The 20814-nt window shown below is 37.7% G+C and overlaps 1 pseudogene; it reads left to right on the top strand.

Annotated features, from left to right (window-relative positions):
* Positions 1-1617: 1617 nt before the first annotated feature.
* On the top strand, positions 1618-6419 carry LOC117930283 (annotated as a pseudogene).
* The last annotated feature ends 14395 nt before the right edge of the window (positions 6420-20814 follow it).

The raw sequence follows: 20814 nt of genomic DNA on the forward strand, positions 1-20814 counted from the left end.
GTGCAGGTGCAAGAAAAGATAACACTATTAAATCCAGCTCCATTTCATGAAGATCAATGGGCAAAATATGGGTGTAATAAAAAAAGAGTAAAAACATGATCTTTGAAGATCACATTCAGTGATGGGCCAAAACATCAGATACTTACGAAAGAAATCAAAAACACTGAAAATGGAAGTGAAACGGAACATCCATATATATAATCAGATTCGGCAAGATAACCCTGTGGCCCTTTAATGTCCACAGCAAACAATAAACAACCAACAACATCCAAAGACCAGTAGAAAAGATAGAAACAAAAGCATGAAAGCAGAAAAGAACCCGAAACATACGCCAATCATACCTGAAATAACTCCTCTTGGTTTTGCTTTTGTAAAGGTTCTCTCTTTTTCCTCAATTTGTCGAACGCGCTCCTCTATAACCAACCACCAACACGCCCTCTTCCCTGTAACCCAAAAACTCTCTCTGGTTTCTCTCCAACAGCCAAAGGAAAAATCTCCTCCTCTCCCGCTAGCTTGTCCTCCAAGCTATATCTATCCCCTTGTCACAGCCCAAAAAAATATCTTTCTTTTTATGCAATGTTGGTACCCCCCTTACTTTAGTCGTCGTCCTCTCTATAGCCCCAACTAGCTCTTTGCCCTCTCTTCTTCCCATCCCATCTAACCGCCCAGAACAGCTCACCCACCAGTTGTTCTTCCTTCACCTTCCGTCTTATTTGGCTGCCCAAGAACGGCTCCTTCTCAAGGTGGCCAGAAAAATAATAATAATAAAATAAAATAAAATAAAATAAAATCTGACCCCTCTATCCGAGGGGGGTCTACAAATATTTTTATACAAAATTAATTTCATGGTTACATTATTAATTGTTTTATCATTTCTTAAAGATGCATATAAAATTTGAAATTTTTAAATTTTAATGATTTTTATTTTTAATATTTATTAAAATTTTCATTAATATAATAAATTAACTTTCTGGTTTTATATATATATATATATATATATATATATATCAATATTTTCATCATTGAGCACCCTTTCTCTCCATTTTTATTAAAGGAAAAGATGGGCATGTTTAGCAACACCCTTAGAGGACCACTTTTCCTTTCCATAGATGTTTCTTCCGCCACAATACATTACTATTATTACACTATTAGTCAAATTAATAGAGACTATTTTTCTTCCTCCAAATCTTCTTTATTATGCATTTTCTAATTCTTTTAGGTGTATTTAGTACACACTATAATAGAAAATATGATTGGATTAGCGGTGAATCATAACTATATCAAAAAGGGTTAAAATCTTGATAAAAGTGAATTGTGGTTTTCATGAAAATCAATTTTAAATTTTATTCTTATTTTAAAAACAATCTAAAAATAATAGAAAATAAAATAAATTTCTTATTCTTAATTAATAATTTTTCCATATATTAGATATTCATATGCAATTACTCCATCAACTTGTTTTTATACCAAGTTTGACTCTTTTTATAAGGATTATTAGTATCTAATAAGATAAAATCCTAAAATAAAAATAAAAATAGAAGAATATTTATAAAATCTTTTTATAAGGATTATTACTTAAATTACAACTTTCTTATTAGACAACTTGCTTAGTGGAAGATGGTTCCGAATGTGTTTATTTGGTTTGATGTCTACTATCTTTTTCCTCTATAATGTATTACTTTATTGTCCCATTAATGAGATGAGATCATTTTTCTTCTATTTCTAACATGTCTCACTAGTTGGATATAGCATGTGATTTATGTTATATCTCATGTATAATATGAGATAATATGTCTTGCCTATGGTTGAAATGAGATAAAATAAATAGTATTTTTTATATCTCTTATGGGATTAGGGTTGTAACTTAGGGAGGTTGGTCGAATTGATAGCTAATTCAAACTCAATCCAACTTAAAAAGCAATCAACTCGACTCCTATCCAACTTGACTTCTAACTCGACTCCTTATTTTTCTAAGTTCAGATAGAGTTCAGATTGTGAGATTAGACTTAAGTTGATTGGGTTAGACTTAAGTTAATTGGGTTGTATACTATCCATAATATTTAAAAAAGAAAAAAAATATATTTATATTTATACCAAAATTTAAATAGTAATTATGGAATTTTTTTCAAGACAACAACAAAAAAAAATTATATATTGTTCTAAAAAATAAAAATAAAAATATATGATACAATTAATTTGATATTTTTAAAAAAACTAAAAAAAAAAATATTATTATATAGAATAATATACATTATAAATGTTATAAAAATATTAACTCAAGTTTGGGTTAGGTTAGGTTCAAACTATGTGAACCATGACCCAACTCAATCATAACATTGAAAATAACTACCTAAACTTGCCCAAATGTTGAGCTATGTAGAAATAACTGTCTAAACTTGCCCAAATGTTGAGCTATGTAGAGTCAACCTGCCCTTGCACCCATATATGAGATATAATCATCTTATATTAATATGAGATATAATAATCCTATATTAAGATACAAGGCATACATATTTCATGAATCATAACTTCACTCTTTTTGCATATTTTGTTCATCTTTTATAATTTCCTATATTAATTATCATTTTGTGAAACAAAAAATTTTAATTCAAAAAATTAAATTTTTTATTTAAAAATACAAATATTATAATTAACAATATAATATAATATTTTTATTTATAAACTCCAATATTTTAATCATAAATAAGTTTTTCATTCCCTTTTTTTTCCTTTTTATAAACTAAACATAAATATGACATAATATATCTCATTGAATATATTACTTTCTAAAATCATTCCTCCATATATTATATTTAAAGATATCATATTCAATTAAAAATGATATTATAGGAAATACACATACTAATATAATATTCAAAGATATCATATTCAATTGAAAATGATATTATAGGAAATATATATATACACTAATATAATATCCAAATATTCAATTAAAAATGATATCATTGGATATGAATACACTATCTAATGACATATAATTCCTAATATATTCATATCTTATCTTGTTTTATCCCAACTCATCCTATTGAGGTAACCAAACCCAGCTTATATTAGTACATTATAAAAGAAATGAAAACATGATCGGATTAGTAGTGAAACATAATATATTCCAAAAAGATGAATTAAAATATTGATAAAAGTGAATATGAGAATAAATTTTTAAGTCTTGTTCTTATTTTTGTAAAGATGAATTTTCTTTTAGTTATGTTTAGTTCATCATTATATGAACTTGGATAATTATATTTTTTTTAAACAATTTTTATTTTTATTTTTTTTTAAATGCTTGTGATTAAGAAAAATGAAAACTTTAAAAATAAAATGTAAAACCTTATTTGATTTTGAGTTTTCACTACTATAAAAATTTAATAAAAAAATATAATCAAAATTATATTTATACTATATTTTATATATATTATACTTGAAATGCATTTGTTCATTTTTTATTTTAAAATTATCTAATAAAATAATCTAATATGCTTATAATTAATTAAATTTATTTTAATATAAAAATATATCCATTTATAATAATTTATAGTTTAATAAATAAACAAAATATGTAGATCATACTTCCTATGTCACACCTTAAAACCCAAGGAAAGCAACAAAGACATTATGTCTACATAGTGGATGTTTGTGATGCCTCACATCAGATAGGGGAGAAAGTTCTTAACACTATATTAGTATAAACTCTTCTTAACTAAAGTAGATGAGTTTTAAAGTCATAAGGACCCTTTTGGCCTGGACAATATTTACACTATTGGGTGCAAGTCCTTGATTATGTAGACACACGATTTAAAGTCTTTGAACCAAGTTAACAATATCTACATAGTTGATTGGTGGGTGCAGGTTCTTAATTATGTAGACACGCAGTTTAAAACCTTTGAACCGAGCTAACAATATCTACATGGTTGATTAGTGGTTGGGTGTGAGTCATTACATCCTTCATCATATTTCATTTTAAAGATATAAATGATAATATTTTACTTATATTAGTATTTTTATATTTATAATATTTATTAAGCTATTTTATACCATTTGCTTCTTCTTCTTTTTTGTCAATTTTTCACAAAACAATTTTCGTTTCAAAAAAATTCTGAAAATATTTTACAATAATTTTTAGGAAATTAAAATATGTTTTCAAAAACAATATGTTTTGTATTTTTGACAGCAGAGAATTGTTATGTACTTAAAAGTTAAATCATCGTCATTAGAAAAGCATAAGCTATTGAAACATCAAACAAGCTAAACCAGTCCAGTGATAACACGTGCCCAGAAGTTCCCTTCTTTCCCTGGACTCCTTCATTCCTATAATACTCTTTACACCACAGGTCCGCACTTGCCTTCGACCAACGCGCGACTGCTTTCTTTGCTAGTGAAATGGGAAAAGCAAGCGACAACGGCGCAGGTTCAAGCTGGTGGGCTTCTCCAACTTCGTGCCCACCAACCCCATGTCCGATCATTTCGGTGTCAAGCAGTTCCACCATATCGAGTTCTGGTCCACCGATGCCACCAATCTAGCCCGTCGCTTCTCCTAGGGTCTGGGCATGCCCATTGTTGTCAAGTCCAACAACTCCACTGGAAACGTTATCTATGCTTCCTATCTTACTCACTCCGACGACCTTAACTTCCTCTTTACTGCACCTTATTCTCCATCCATCGCTGGAGATCTAGAAAACGCCGAGGCCATCGAGGTCAAAGACGCTGAGGGCGCATTCCATACTAGCATCACGGACAGCACGAGGCCGATGTCGCCTCCGGTCACGATGGGTGGCTCCTTCGTGATCTCCGAGGTCCATCTCTATGGGTGGACGAAGGATCGTCGTTTCCCATGGACTTGGGGCTCCGGCGGGTGGACCACACCGTGGGTAACGTGCCGGAGCTAACGCCGGTGGTCGCGTACTTGAAGCAATTAAATGGATTTCACGAGTTGGCAGAATTCGCGGCGAAGGACGTGGGAACTAGCGAGAGTAGGCTGAACTGGGTGGTGTTAGCCAGCAACAATGAGATGGTGTTGCTGCCATTGAATGAGCCGGTGTTTGGAGCAAAGAGAAAGAGGCGGATACAGACTTATTTGGAGCACAATGAGGGGGCTGGAGTGAGCATTTGGTGCTGATGAGCGACGATATTTGCAGGACACTGCGGGAGATGAGGCGGCGCAGGGGGGTTGGGCACTTCGAGTTCATGCCCTCGCCACCACCAACTTACTACTGTAATATGAAGAAGAGGGCTGGGAATGTGCTGACGGATGATCAAATTAAAGAGTGTGAGGACTTGGGGATTTTGGTGGATAAGGATGATCAAGGTACCTTGCTCCAGATTTTAACCAAGCCTTTGGATGGTAGGTATGCCCGTAACCCATATATGTTGTTATTCACCTTTTTTTTTCTTTTTTTTCTTTTTTCCAATTAAATGATATTTATTGTTTCAGGAAATTATGATTAAATCCTTGTGTTGGAAGAGTGGTGATCCAGGGGATCTAGGCTTTACCATTTTCCCCTTTCTTCTTTTTCATTTTTTTTTTTTTTTTGTTCAAATAAAAGGGGCAACAACAGAGAGATGAAATGGAATAAATGGGTAGAAACAGAGGATGGGAGAGGAGCCTCTAAACTGATACAGTAACATCATTCAGGAGGAAAGGAATCTAAATCTAATGCACAAGGGAGACCCTAAAAAGTTGATCTTTTGTCTTTTTTATCTCTGTCATTTTGTTTTTTTAGAACTAATCTTAAGTTGCTAATTGATCACCCCTTTTGGATACCTAGTGTTTTGAGGCTGTCTTCCCCATTTTGAAGATAGCTATGGCAGGAATTGGAGAAAAAAAACTCATATTTCTCGAGTTGCATTGTATTGCTGGATTAATTGGTTTTGCTTGTATCTTTTGTGTAGGCCCACAATATTTATTGAGATAACTCAGAGGTTAGGGTGTATGGTGAAGGATGATGAAGGGAAGGTGGTATCCTAGAAGGCTGGGTGTGGAGGGTTTGGGAAAGGCAACTTTTCAGAACTTTTCAAATCCATTGAAGAGTATGAGAAGACTCTTGAAGCCAAGCGAATTGCAGAGCCTGCTCCTGTATAAGAACAGGAACTTCTTGTGTCTCCTTGATCCATAATTCTCTTTGATGAGGCAGCCGCTGAACCTGGGTTAGTTTGTTCCTATCTGTATTAGTTCATCCCTATCTATACATGAAGAACGAGAGAATAGTTAAGTTCAGTGTTCATCATTCTGTGTCTAACCTAGTGTGTGTATCCTAATTTCAATCTTCAAATAATTTTATGGATCATTAAAGCTACCAATCCTTTTGTGGATCAGTGTTTTGCAATCAAGTACATGGAAGAATGATCCTGCATTTAGCTTTGTGCTGAATATTATATAGATTCCCCAACTGTTAAATTGATAACTAGCAGCAGTGCAGAACTTATTATTGGAAAAGGCTAAGGTGGCCTATTCTGGAAGTATCAGAGGTATTCCATTAAAGTTACTTGCGGAAGTGCTGTCTTTTTACCTTTTGTGAGGAATATCACTTTTTGGGATCTTTGTGATGGTCTCTTTTCTGTCTTGTGGAAGGGATGTCAGTCAATTTCTTGGTAAGAAGACAAGATATAATAGTGGCTTCCAATATCAAGAATTATGGTGCTACATGTTCTTTGTGCGCAGGGCAGAAGTTTTCCAATCTTCCTAAGGAAAGATTTTCCTAATTGGGGATGCAAAACATGGCAAGCATTTGGAGACAATTCCCCTTGAAGAGCATCTTGGCTACTATTAAGCTGTCAATAGGAATACCCGAATTGGTTCTTTCTAGTACTGGTCAGAAATCACTTGCATCGCAAAAGGGTGAGAAGTTTCAAGTTGTTTTCCACTACGTTGATTACTGCTTGTATCTCATATAACTTTCCTATCCAAGACATGAATTCTTTAGAAAGAACCTCCGGTGTTTTAAATCATCTGACATTGAAAACAGAGGCTGGAAATCATTATAGGAATACCATATCAGAGGTGCTGCTTTTAATCCCAGTGTCTGCAAAAGGTATGCCAGAAGTGATACAGGTATTGTAAGGGTAAAAGCTATGAGGGAAGCCTTGTGAACCGCTGGCTGATATTGTAATTCGTGAAAGTGGGAAGGGCCTCTTTAGGAACCTAGAACTTTCTTCAGAGACGTTCAATGTAATTTTGAGATCCAGTTGTTGAGATGGTCGGGCATCGTGATGGGAGATCATTCTGGGGGCAATCCCTTTGATCCATGTTTGCTTTCCATGTTGTTACTCTCTCTTTCCATCAGGTATCAAAAGTATTTTTTCTAGTTTGGGATTAACTAAAGAGGCCTTTAGTTCATCTCAAAGGCTATAGGGGACTCTGGCTTGGTTAACTGTCTCTCACTCGCTTGAGTTTTGGAAGGGGGAATTTTTCGTAGCTTTCATATGGGATTATTTTGTCTGGAAAAAATTATAGAATGTTGAAGGATAGGTACAATCAAACCAAGGCTTTGGTCATAAAAGCACTCCCAAGTTGTGTAGTGGCAAAATGGCTCACCTTTAAGCGAATAGTGACACGAGGTCTGATATGATATATGGCCGTGGCAGAATGTGGCGTGCTTAGGTGATTGCTTGAGTGTCTTATTTCAGACAGTTTAATTAAGAAAATGGTGGAAGATGTAAAACCAAATTTTTTTCCTAAATATCATTAATAAGATAAGTATTTGAATTGTCATATGTGAATTAACTAAAATATATAAAGATGAATGTGTAATGAAGGAATGTATGACATGAGAGTATCCCATCCTTAGATGACAACAAAAAATAATAATTGTTCAAAATTGATTGAAATCTTTTACAAAGAATAGTTTTATACGCCTCTTATACAATTAATATATCTGCTTTGTAAAATTAGTGTAATCCCATTATCCAATAGTGCAAATTCCATATGCATGTATAAATTATATTTAAGGAAGTGTGTAAACCATGTTTCTAATTGTTTGACATTTAAAAGAATTAAAACAATGAAATATTCTTTTATTTTATATTTTATATATTTTTTTTTTTTACAAAAATTAAGTTATACTATTAAATCATTTTAAAAGGTAAATTGTTCAATTATACGGAAACTAATTACAAAATGGCCTAAATGTTGACGCGAGGTCAATTGGAGTTTGATCCTCCTCAAGTTGTGCCACTGAGAGCTTCTACCCAGCAATGGGAGATTGGGTGAGCTTCTTCCCTGCATGAAGGATGTCCGAATAGATGGTTTGGGCACACCCCTCTGAAGGTTAAGTCAGACATAGATAGGTTAAAACCTTTAAAGAGGATAATGAACAAACCAGATTAAGCACGCGTACCTGGGTTATGTTTCAGGAAGGTTTTTTATAATGCTCAGGAGGAAGTTATTGTAATGTTGAGTAGGCACTTTGCCCTTTACTGTAATGATGGCTTTCTTGTAGGTGGTAAAGCAATCACCATAGTTTAGGGCGGCTGGCAAGTGTCGTCAAATGGTGCATCATGATGCAGTTGCCCGTCATTTCAATCTGCTGGAAGTATGGGCAATGTGTGATAATCCACTGATATGGACGTAAGGACTGGGGAAGGTCCCATTGGCCATATCTATGTCCAAAGGGAATAATTATATGCAGCAAGGGGGACTTGAAGGCTGGCTAGAAGACGTTGCCCGCTTAAGGAGTCTAGTATCATTTGTCCCATGCTTGTGTGGTCCAAATAGAAGGCTCCGGGGTTTGTTGCAGATATCCGGACAGTGCTGAGGGGGGTGACACGTGGACTGACACGTGGAGGACTTCTAGAATGCCCTCTTAAACCCATGTACCTCTGTCCAAACAAAGGTAGACAAGATAAAAATGTCTCTTCGAATTACCTCAATGTTTGTGGGACACGTGTCGCTTGGGGATTTTAATAAGGGTCACTTTCACCGAGGTCGTTGTCAGGCAACACGTCGCTTCAAGGTGCACTTCCAGGTGGCCTGTCTTTTAGGATCCCTAGGGCAAAGTCCCTTATAAATAGGGGATTCCAGACCATTTGGGTTACTTTTTGGATATTCTCACTTTTGGAGTTCTTCTTCTTCTTCTATCCTTCTGCGTTTTCTCTATTGCAACTCCAGTCGCTGTCTTCCCTCCGTCATGTCGCTATTGCTACTTCTTAGGCCTTCTTCAGGCGAACTCTTCCTTTGCTAAGGGTTATTCTTGCCAATTTTGGTGAGTTATCTTTTCTCTACATTTTTGCCCCTCGTTTTCTTTCTTTGTTGTTTGCTTGTTGTATTAGGACTGTTTTTAGAGTTTGTGGTTTTTTTGGTACAAAATGGACGTTGTGAGGTCCAAAATGTGGGGTTTTGGTGTTCTTCCTAGGGAAGACTATTGTTGGTGGGGGGAAGATCAATTGTATTTGCTAGAGTTAGGGCTTGTTGCGTCTTCCTCTTTCTACTTCTTTTCTGGTGGTACCCTAAAGGATACTGTTAGCCCAAGGGTTCTCCTAATCGAGTTTTGATGATAACAAACCATGGTTAAGTAACTAATTGGTTTAATGTTTAAGAATCTCAGGTATAAACTCGAAAATTCATCAAATGACCAAATGGATACAAGATCGAGACGCTTGGAAAACTTGTGATCATAGGAAACTAATGTAAGATGAATGCATGAGTGCACTTAGGATTTTCATATGTTTTCATGCATCTTAGAAAACTCGGTTTATTCTTTAAAACGTCGATTTCATTAAAACCCAAGTTTTTAACTAATTTACCTTAGGCAAAATGTTTCAAAATTGGCTTAATAATTTACCTAAAGACCTTGCCTAAGTGTTAGAAAAGAAAGGAATCAAATAATAGGTTTTTCGGGGCCAAAAAGGCTCAACCGGTCGAGACTAAGGCCAACCGGTCAACCGGTTGAGGAACCGGTCGACCGGTTGAGGTCGTCCGGTCGAGGACCGGTCGAGGAAGGTTAAAAACCTTCTCTCTCTCTCTCGGTAGCCTTCTCTTCCCGGTCGAGGTGATTCCTTTACCGATCGAGGTCCGGTCAAGGACCGGTTGAGGTCCGGTTGAGGCAACGGTAACCTGTCATGCATTAAATGCTCCAAAGGCTAGTGAACCGGTCGACCCCTAGCTCGACTGGACGAAGTTGCCTTTTGCTGTTTTTGACTCCCGAGCTTAGAAACCTATAAATTGAGAGTTCCACTTCATTTATTGGCAAGAAAACAATTGCATTCAAAACCTACCTACCTGTTCTTGATCAAAAAGCTCTCATTTCTTTCTTAGTGCACTCTTGTAAATCATCCTAGCTTTCTCTTATACTTGAGCCATCCTTAAGCTAGGTTGAGAGTTTCATCTTTGTGTAAACTAAGTGTGAAAGCCTTCAAGTGGTTCAAATCTTGAAGAGATTGTGTAAGAGCCCATTGGAGCCGGAATCCAAGTGTAAGAAGATTGAAAGCTTGATTGAAGCTTCAAGTTAGTGGAACCCTCACTCTGTTAGGAGATTGAGGAGAGTGGACGTAGGCAGGGGAGTGCCGAACCACTATAAACCCGAGTTTGAATTCTCTAACTTTATCTCTTTCCTTTATTTATTTTGTGCATATATTATTGTGTGGAAAAAGATTTTGAAAAACCCAATTCACCCCCCCCCCCCCCCTTTTGGGTATTTTCCTTAATTATTCATAACCTTTGTTTTATCAATTGGTATCAAAGCTAGACCTCTTGCTTAAGACTTAATCGTCTAAGAGGAAAATGGTTGTTCCATCAAGCTCATCTCAAACTGAAAATTGTTCAAAACATAGAGCTCCATTCTTTATGGGAACCGACTATCCCTATTGGAAAGCTAGAATGACTTGGTACTTACAATCAACTGATTTAGATGTATGGGATGTCATTGAAGATGACCCAACTTTTCCCACTAAATTAGTTGATGGAGTTTTGGTTCCAAAACCCAAGTAAGAATGGAATGAGCTTGATAGAAGAAATTTTCAATTAAATGCTAAAGCCATTTTTACTTTGCAATGTGCTATGGATAGGAATGAATATAATAGAATATGCCAATGTAAATCTGCTAAGGAAATTTGGAGATTGCTTGAAATAACTCATGAAGGAACTAATCAAGCAAAAGAGTCAAAAATTAATATACTTGTCCATAACTATGAATTGTTTTCAATGAAAGAAACTGAATCTATTGTTGAGATGATCACTAGGTTCACTGAAATTGTCAATGGCCTTGAAGCATTGGGAAGGGTCATAAATGAATCCGAAAAGGTGATGAAGATATTGAGGTCTCTCCCCTCAAAAGTGACATACAAAGGTCACCGCTATTCAAGAAGCTAAAGATTTGACCAAGCTACCTATGGAAGAACTCTTAAGGTCATTAATGACTTATGAAATCAGTTTGACAAAGCAACTACAAGAGAGTGAAGACAAAAAGAAGAAAAGCATAGCTCTCAAAGCTACAACCAAGGAAGAAGAAGATGTTGAAGAAGAAAAACCAAGTGAAGAAGATGATGATTTAGCTCTCATCACAAGAAAGCTCAACAAGTACATGAGAGGTGAAAGGTTTAGAGGGAAAAAGTTTACCTCTAGAAGAAATCCCTCAAGAAGGGAATCCTCATCACATGGTGACAAGGAAAAATGGGAAGAGAAAGGAGATTTGATATGCTTCAAATGCAAAAAGCCAAGACACATTAAATATGATTATCCTCTCTACAAAATTGAAGTCAAGAGAAGAATGAAGAAGGCAATGATGGCCACTTGGAGTGAGAGTGAAGAATCTTCCGAGGAAGAAAAGGAGAAATAAGTGGCAAACATGTGCTTCATGGCAATAGATGATCTTGATGAGGTAAACTCTAACTCTAGTGATGAAGATATGCATGTTATTTTTGAAGAACTATATGAGGATTTTGAAAAACTTAGTTTTAAAAATAATTCTCTTAAAAAGAGAATTCAAGAACTTGAAAAAGAACTTGAGGAAGTGAAAGAAAAGTTTTCAATTGATGAAATCTCTAAAACTCATCTTGAAAAAGAGAATGAGATTTTAAGAAATGAAAATGAAATTTTGAAAAAGAAAAATAAATGGTTGACCTCCTCTCTTTCAATTTTCTCTTGTGGACAAAAGTCCTTTGAAATGATCTTAGCAAGCCAAAAATGTGTTTTTGACAAACAAGGACTAGGATTCAAATCTTCAAAGAACCAAAAGTATTTTAAAAACTATTTTGTAAAAGAATCCTCAAGTGAATGTCCTTCCACTATTTGTAACTTTTGTGGAAGAGGAGGGCACATTAGTAGTACATGTCCCTTAAGAAATGGTGCTCAAAAGAATTCAAATGCTAAGGTTAAAAAGGTTTGGATTGAAAAATCCAAAGTCACTAACCCTCAAGGACCCAAAAAGACATGGGTACCTAAACCAACTTGAATTCTATTTTGTAGGGCTCAAAGGAGGATAAGTGGTTCTTGGATAGTGGGTGCTCAAGACACATGACCGGGGATGAATCCAAGTTTTCCTTCCTTACAAAGAGAAAAGGAGGATATGTCACCTTTGGAGACAATGCAAAAGGAAGAATCATTGGTCAAGGTAACATAGGTAATGGTACATCCTCCCTCATTGAAAGTGTTTTATTAGTAGATGGTTTAAAACACAATCTTTTGAGCATTAGTCAACTTTGTGACAAAGGTTTTAAAGTAATTTTTGAAGCATCTCATTGTATCATCAAGGATATTCAAAATGAAAAAACCATCTTCATAGGCCATAGATGTGAAAATGTATATGCTATAAATATTTCAAAATATGATGGCCATGATAGATGTTTTTCAAGCATGCATAATCAAAGTTGGTAGTGGCATAGGAGGCTGGGACATGCTAACATGGACCTCATTTCCCAACTCAACAAAGATGAACTCGTTAGAGGCCTTCCCAAAATTAATTTTCAAAAAGACAAAGTTTGTGAAGATTGTCAAATGGGAAAGCAAATCAAAAACTCTTTTAAAAACAAAAATTTCATTTCAACATCTAGACCTCTTGAATTGCTACACATGGATTTATTTAATCCTTCTAGGACACCTAGTCTAGGAGGAAAATCTTATGCTTATGTCATTGTGGATGATTTCTCTAGATACACATGGGTCTTGTTTTTAAGTCAAAAGAGTGAAGCTTTTTATGAGTTTTCAAAATTTTGTAACAAGGTTCAAAATGAAAAAGGCTTTACAATCACTTGCATTAGAAGTAATCATGGTCATGGGAGAGAATTTGAGAATTTTGACTTTGAGGAATATTGCAATAAGCATGGTATCAATCACAATTTTTCGGCTCCTAGAACTCCTCAACAAAATGGGGTAGTTGAAAGGAAAAATAAAACTCTTCAAGAAATGGCTAGAACCATGCTAAATGAAAACAATTTGCCAAAGTATTTTTGGGCTGAAGCGGTAAACACTTCTTGCTATGTTTTAAATAGAATATTGTTGAGGCCCATTCTTAAGAAAACTCCCTATGAGCTTTGGAAAAACAAGAAACCCAACATTAGCTATTTCAAAGTCTTTGGGTGCAAATGTTTTATATTAAACACCAAAGATAATCTTGGAAAATTTGATGCAAAATCCGATGTTGGAATTTTTCTTGACTACTCAACTTCAAGTAAAGCTTTTAGAGTTTTCAACAAAAGAACCATGGTTGTAGAAGAGTCCATCCGTGTCATTTTTTATGAATCTAACAATTTTCTTCAAGAAAGAGAAAGTTTTGATGATGATTTAGGATTGGAGACCTCCATGGGAAAATTGCAAATTGAAGACAAAAGACAACAAGAAGAAAGTGGAGAGGATCCCAAGAAAGAAGAATCACCTTTGGCACTACCTCCTCCTCAACAAGTGCAAGGTGAATCAAGCCAAGACCTTCCAAAAGATTGGAAGTTTGTTATTAACCATCCACAAGATCAAATCATTGGTAATCCATCAAGTGGGGTAAGAACTAGATCATTCCTTAGAAATATTTGTAATAATCTTGCATTCATCTCTCAAATTGAACCTAAAAACGTAAAAGATGCTATAGTTGATGAAAATTGGATGATTGTTATGCAAGAAAAATTAAATCAATTTGAAAGAAGTGAAGTATGGGAACTAGTACCAAGACCTTCAAATCAAAGTGTTATTGGAACCAAATGGGTCTTTAGAAACAAAATGGATGAAAATGACATCATAGTAAGAAATAAGGTAAGATTGGTAGCCCAAGGGTATAATCAAGAAGAAAGAATAGACTATGAAGAGACTTTTGCCCCCGTAGCTAGATTGGAAGCAATTAGAATGTTGCTTGCTTTTGCATGCTTCAAAGACTTTATTCTATATCAAATGGATGTGAAAAGTGTTTTTCTAAATGACTTCATAAATGAGGAAGTATATGTTGAACAACCACTCGGTTTTCAAAGCTTTAACTTTCCAAACCATGTTTTTAAACTTAAAAATGCACTTTATGGTTTGAAACAAGCACCTAGAGCTTGGTATGAAAGACTAAGTAAATTTCTTTTGAAAAAGGGTTTTAAAATGGGAAAAATTGACACAACTTTTTTCATAAAAACCAAAGAAAAGGATATGCTCCTAGTTCAAATATATGTTGATGATATCATTTTTGGAGCTACTAATGACTCTCTTTGTGAAGATTTCTCTAAGTGTATGCATAGTGAGTTTGAAATGAGCATGATGGGAGAACTCAATTTCTTCCTTGGACTTCAAATCAAGCAACTAAAGGAAGGAACCTTCATCAATCAAGCAAAGTATATAAAGGATCTTCTCAAGAGGTTCAACATGGAAGAAGCCAAGGTGATGAAAACTCCAATGAGCTCATCCATCAAGCTTGACATGGATGAAAAAGGTAAATCTATTGACTCAACTATGTATAGGGGCATGATAAGATCCTTGCTTTATTTGACCACTAGTAGACCCGATATCATGTATAGTGTATGCTTGTGTTCTAGATTTCAATCTTGTCCTAAAGAATCTCACTTAAGTGCCATTAAAAGAATTCTTAGATATTTGAAAGGGACAATGAATATTGGTTTGTGGTATCCTAAGGGTGATAACTTTGAATTGATTAGTTTCTCGGATGCCGATTTTGCCGGTTGTAGAGTTGAAAGAAAGAGCACTAGTGGCACTTGTCATTTCCTAGGACACTCACTTGTCTCATGGCATAGTAAGAAGCAAAATTCGGTAGTTTTGTCAACGGCGGAAGCCAAATACATAGCAGCCGATTTGTGTTGTGCACAAATCCTTTGGATGAAACAAACACTTAGTGATTTTAACTTGTCTTCTGAACATGTTCCTATCAAATGTGATAACACTAGTGCCATAAATATTTCAAAAAATCCCGTGCAACACTCTAGGACCAAGCATATAGAAATTAGACATCATTTTCTTAGAGATCATGCACAAAAAGGTGACATTACACTTGAATTTGTAAGCACAAAAGATCAACTTGCCGATATTTTTACAAAACCTCTAAGTGAAGAACAATTTTCTGATATTAGAAGACAACTAGGGGTTATTTCTCTTTGATCTGATGTTTGTATAATGAATTCTTGTTGGAAATGAATTATGATTGCATAAATTTCATCTCATACGCATCATATAGCAATCCCTTAGGAAATAGGTCAAATTTTGACCAAAATTCAAAATTCCCTTGGCATTGGACTTCAAAAATTGGGGATTTCAACTGAAAAGGGCAGGGGGAGGATCACGAGACAAGAAAATGCAAGAAAATTTGGAAAATTTGACCGTTGACCAGGCGATCGACCGGTTGAGGAACCGGTCGACTGGTTCGTCAGGGCTGAGAATTTAAAACGCCCCCCGCGCACTTCATTTCTCCCATTTTCGCCTCCAGAGTTTGCCGCCCTTTCACATCCCTGCTTCCTGAAGAGTTTTTGGCCAGATTTCGGACCGATTGCAGGTTGAGGACTTGATTTTTGGACGGATTTGGGCTAGGGTTTTGGTTTGAAACCCAGGGTTTCACCTCTTGAGGGCGTCTCCTCTCTGCACCGAGTATCTCAGGGTTGTTCAGCTCCATCTCCAAGCGTCTAGGGTTTCAGGTTTGTGGTTGCATCTTCCTCTCTGCTTTCATTCTCTGTTTGGACTCCTTCTTCACCTCTTTCGCTTCATTGATGGCACCACGGAGAAAGACGGGCACTTCCAGGGCTCAGGGCAAGCGCCCTGTTGAGCCATCTCAGCCCGAGCAGACGGAGACTCGCCGAACGGCGAGGTTTAACACGGCACTCTTCAGTTCGAATGAGGACTATCAGCTCTACAAGCAAAAATTTGCTCAGAGGAAAGTCGTCCCAGGGAGAAGTGTCAATTTCTCCCAACTTCAGCACTTTGGCTTTGAGGAGTTGTTCGGACGGATGGGATGACTGCCCGTAGTGACGATCTCTGAGCCGGTCTTCCCGACTCTGGTGCGGGCTTTCTATTCTCGGGCGACCTACGGGCTTGGAGGACCCGTATTATCCACTGTGAGAGGCGTTGAGATCTGTTTGAGTCCCGAGAGCATCTATCGCATTCTCGACATTCCTTCAGTTGGACTCCGTGTTTATGAGGCCAAGGCGTGGCCCACTGTGCCGGGATTTGAGCCTAGAGAGGCTTTTTAGAGATTGTGCGGACTTGCCGATCCTTAGAGGATGGGCAAACCATCGGCTCACAGCTTGACAGTGACTAGCCGAGTCCCTCACCATATGATTTGTTCGATTCTCTTGCCATGTGGAGGACATCGAGACAAGGTCTCCTACCTCGAGGCTTTCATTGTTGACTCGATCCTCACCGGGAGACGAATTCATGTTGGCTACCTTATGATGATGCATATGATCTCCTATGTTGAGAGCTCGACACGAGTACTCCCTTACGGCCGCTTCCTTACCCGTGTTTTCAAGGATGTCGGGATCGATTTGAGTAGAGAGACAGATTTTGAGGCCCCCACCACTTATGACACGTATGATGAGCAGTCTCTGGGGTGCATGAAGTTCGAGAAGGCACCTGATGGCTCCTGGGTTAGGAAAGCCGAGCGATAGGCCCGGGAACATGATCAGATACACCCCAGAGTAGATGAGGAGGCTGAGATCAAAGAGATGGAGAATGGGTTGGACCCTCAGAGGGACTTTGAGCAGAGAGGGCCCGAGCTTGACATTCCGCCTCCACATCAGTCAGAGGGCATTCATGTTGAGGCTACCTTCTCCGAGCCTATGATGATTGAGTCGTCCTTCACAGCAGGCCCTTCATCTCAGCCATCATTCACCGAGCTACCATCTCAGGCCCCTCATGTTCCTGATCATGCGCCTTGGATGGATCTCTCCGCGCAGATTAGCTCTCTTGGGACTCGTATGGAGGAGCTTGCCCTAGTCCATGACTCCCGCTTCTACTCTGTAGAGGAGCATCTCGATCAGTATCAGACTGGAGTCACCTCTCGGTTTGATCACTTCCAGCAGCGATTTGAGCGCATAGAGAAGCGTATGGATCAGCAGTAGGCTACCTTCGACCATCTTGAGCAGCGCATGGATCGTATTGAGAGCCGTCAGGCGAGTCAGCATGAGGAGATAATGGCATATCTTCGCTCCGTGTTTCCTCCTCCACCCCCTCAGCCTTGAGGCTTTTTAGACATCCCCCTTCGTTTCTTTTTTATGTTGCCAAAGGGGGAGATATTTATAGGATCTAGGATCTATAGGATCTAGGAGTCTCTCATGCATGTCATTGTTATCATTGTCATATCTATCTTATTGTACATGTGAGATTTCCATATATATATGATATGATACTTTTATCCATTGATTTTTCGTGTTTTACATTGCTTATCGTTTGATTGATCCATGATTGGTTTAAAGGGGAGATTTCTTTCTCTCCTAGATAACTAAGGTTTGTCATCATCAAAAAGGGGGAGATTGTTAGCCCAAGGGTTCTCCTAATCGAGTTTTGATGATAACAAACCATGGTTAAGTAACTAATTGGTTTAATGTTTAAGAATCTCAAGTATAAACTCGAAAATTCATCAAATGACCAAATGGATACAAGATCGAGACTCTTGGAAGACTTGAGATCATAGGAAACTAATGTAAGATGAATGCATGAGTGCACTTAGGGTTTTCATATGTTTTCATGCATCTTAGAAAACTCGGTTTATTCTTTAAAACGTCGACTTCATTAAAACCCGAGTTTTTAACTAATTTACCTTAGGCAAAATGTTTCAAAATTGGCTTAATAATTTACCTAAAGACCTTGCCTAAGTGTTAGAAAAGAAAGGAATCAAAAAATAGGTTTTTCGGGGCCAAAAAGGCTCAACCAGTCGAGGCTAAGGCCAACCGGTCGATCGGTTGAGGTCATCCGGTCGAGGACCGGTTGAGGTCGTCCGGTCGAGGACCGATCGAGGAAGGTTAAAAACCTTCTCTCTCTTCCAATAGCCTTCTCTTCCCGGTCGAGGTCCGGTTGAGGCAACGGTAACCTGTCATGCATTAAATGCTCCAACAGCTAGTGAACCGGTCGACCCTTAGCTCGACCGGACGAGGTTGTCTTTTGCTGTTTTTGACTCCTGAGCTTAGAAACCTATAAATTGAGAGCTCCACTTCATTTATTGACAAGAGAACAATTGCATTCAAAACCTACCTACCTGTTCTTGATCAAAAAGCTCTCATTTCTTTCTTAGTGATTAAACCATCACTTGCATATTCTTAGTGTACTCTTGTAAATCATCCTAGCTTTCTCTTGTACTTGAGTCATCCTTAAGCTAGGTTGAGAGTTTCATCTTTGTGTAAACTGAGTGTGAAATCCTTCAAGTGGTTCAAATCTTGAAGAGATTGTGTAAGAGCCCATTGGAGCCGGAATCCAAGTATAAGAAGATTGAAAGCTTGATTGAAGCTTCAAGTTAGTGGAACCCTCACTCGGTTAGGAGATTGAGGAGAGTGGACGTAGGCAGGGGAGTGTCGAACCACTATAAACTCAAGTTTGAATTCTCTAACTTTATCTCTTTCCTTTATTTATTTTGTGCATATATTATTGTGTGGAAAAAGATTTTGAAAAACCCAATTCACCCCCCCCCCCCCCCCCCCCCCCCTCTCCCCCTCCCCTCCCCTTTTGGGTATTTTCCTTAATTATTTATAGCCTTTGTTTTATCAGATACTCATAGGCATTTTGTACCACAGTCATTATGGTGGTGTGATGGGGGGTTCTTAGCTAGGGCTTGCCTTGCAAATTGGGTTAGGTAGTTTGCCCAAGTGTGGGCTTTAGATTTGTGTAGGTTGATTGTTGTATATCTATGGCACTACCTATTGGTAGAGAGGTCGGGTGATTGTTTCTAACAATCGACGTTGTGTTGTGTAGGTCTCACATGGCCCCGTGCTTTAGTATGTCAGCAAGAGGGGATATTACTTCCACTAGTGTGGCTGGTAAAGACAAGAAAGGTGGTCAGATGGGTGCGGGCTTCAGACGTACTTGGGCAGAGCATCTCACCGAACTCCTTTCTGAACGGGAGTTCCGGGAACGTTTTTGCATTCCAAACAGTGTTACTATACTCTTGGTAGACGATGATCCCATGACTACTGAGAAGCAGTCTAACAATATCATTTACTTCAGTAAGGAGCAGTTCAATGTTGAGCTATGTTTCCCTCTTCCTTCACTTTTCAAACAATTTCTTCACTTCACCAAGATCCCCCCAGTCTTCCTTCATCTGAATGCAGTCAGGCTGCTAATGGGGTACAACATCTTAGATATGATTTTCCACCTAGACCTCTCCCTATTAGAGGTCCTCTTCGTTTATACGATCAAGATGAGTCAGAAGGGAATATTCAGCCTGTCAACTCACATCCCCTCTCTCCAATTGGTGACTGGGCTTCTAGACTCCAATAAGTGCGAGGCTAAGGGACACATCCTTGTTTGGGGTTTGTGGTGTGGCTTACTTGAGCATCCGAACCAGGACTTTGTCCCACGTCGCACGTTGCATATCCCAGGTAGAATAGGCTACGACTTCTTCTGCTTGTCTTCTGTAGCTTATTGAGTGTAAACTTGTTATGAACGGTTTTGTTTCGCATGGCGTAGGCAAGGAGCGGAGAGATCGGCTCGTGGAGTGAGTGGAGAAGGGCTTTTTCGATTGCCTTGATAAGTTGTTTGTGATATCTACCAATGAGCAGAATCATTAGACCATTTTGACAAACCGGAATCTACTAGCAGTGGTCTGGTATGTCCTCCCCATCATTCCTCACCCGACCCCTAAGATACTAGTGCTTGGTAAGCACCACGTGCTAAAGGACCTTCATTTCTACGAGGTCGCACGGAAGGCAGATGTAAAGGCACGCCAAGACTGGGGAAAAGAGAAGAAGTGTCAGGAAGAGACAATAAGGTAAGCTCCAAGCGGAAACCGTCCAACCACTAGCTCTACCGCCTGCCCCTCAACTAAGAAGAAGAAACCTACTGCTCAACCCGTAAAGAAGACATTGACTCTTACTCTCGTGTCTTCGTCTACTTTAACCTTTGCATCACTTCTACGGTCGGCACCGAGTAGGACTTAGCGGTTGAGTTGCATTCTACAGGGGCCGAGCCGAATGTGGACCCCGTTTTTTAGCTCGATGTGTTCCCACTCAATGGCCCAACTCGTTTTGTTTATTAGGTGAAAATATATAATTTTTAGAAAAGACTTAGAGTCGCCACTTTATTATTATTATTATTATTATTATTATTATTATTTTAAGGGAAAACAAAATAAGAAAGAAAACCCTAAGTGTAACTCCTTATTTGGAAAAAATGGTTTGTGAAAAACCAAACTTGAGTTCGGGAGTTAGGTTACTTATTGGGAAGGTACGATAAAGACCGTAGCACTCCTA

This window comes from Vitis riparia, chromosome 2 (genome assembly GCF_004353265.1).
Source record: "Vitis riparia cultivar Riparia Gloire de Montpellier isolate 1030 chromosome 2, EGFV_Vit.rip_1.0, whole genome shotgun sequence".
In the NCBI taxonomy this organism is placed as follows: Eukaryota; Viridiplantae; Streptophyta; class Magnoliopsida; order Vitales; family Vitaceae; genus Vitis; species Vitis riparia.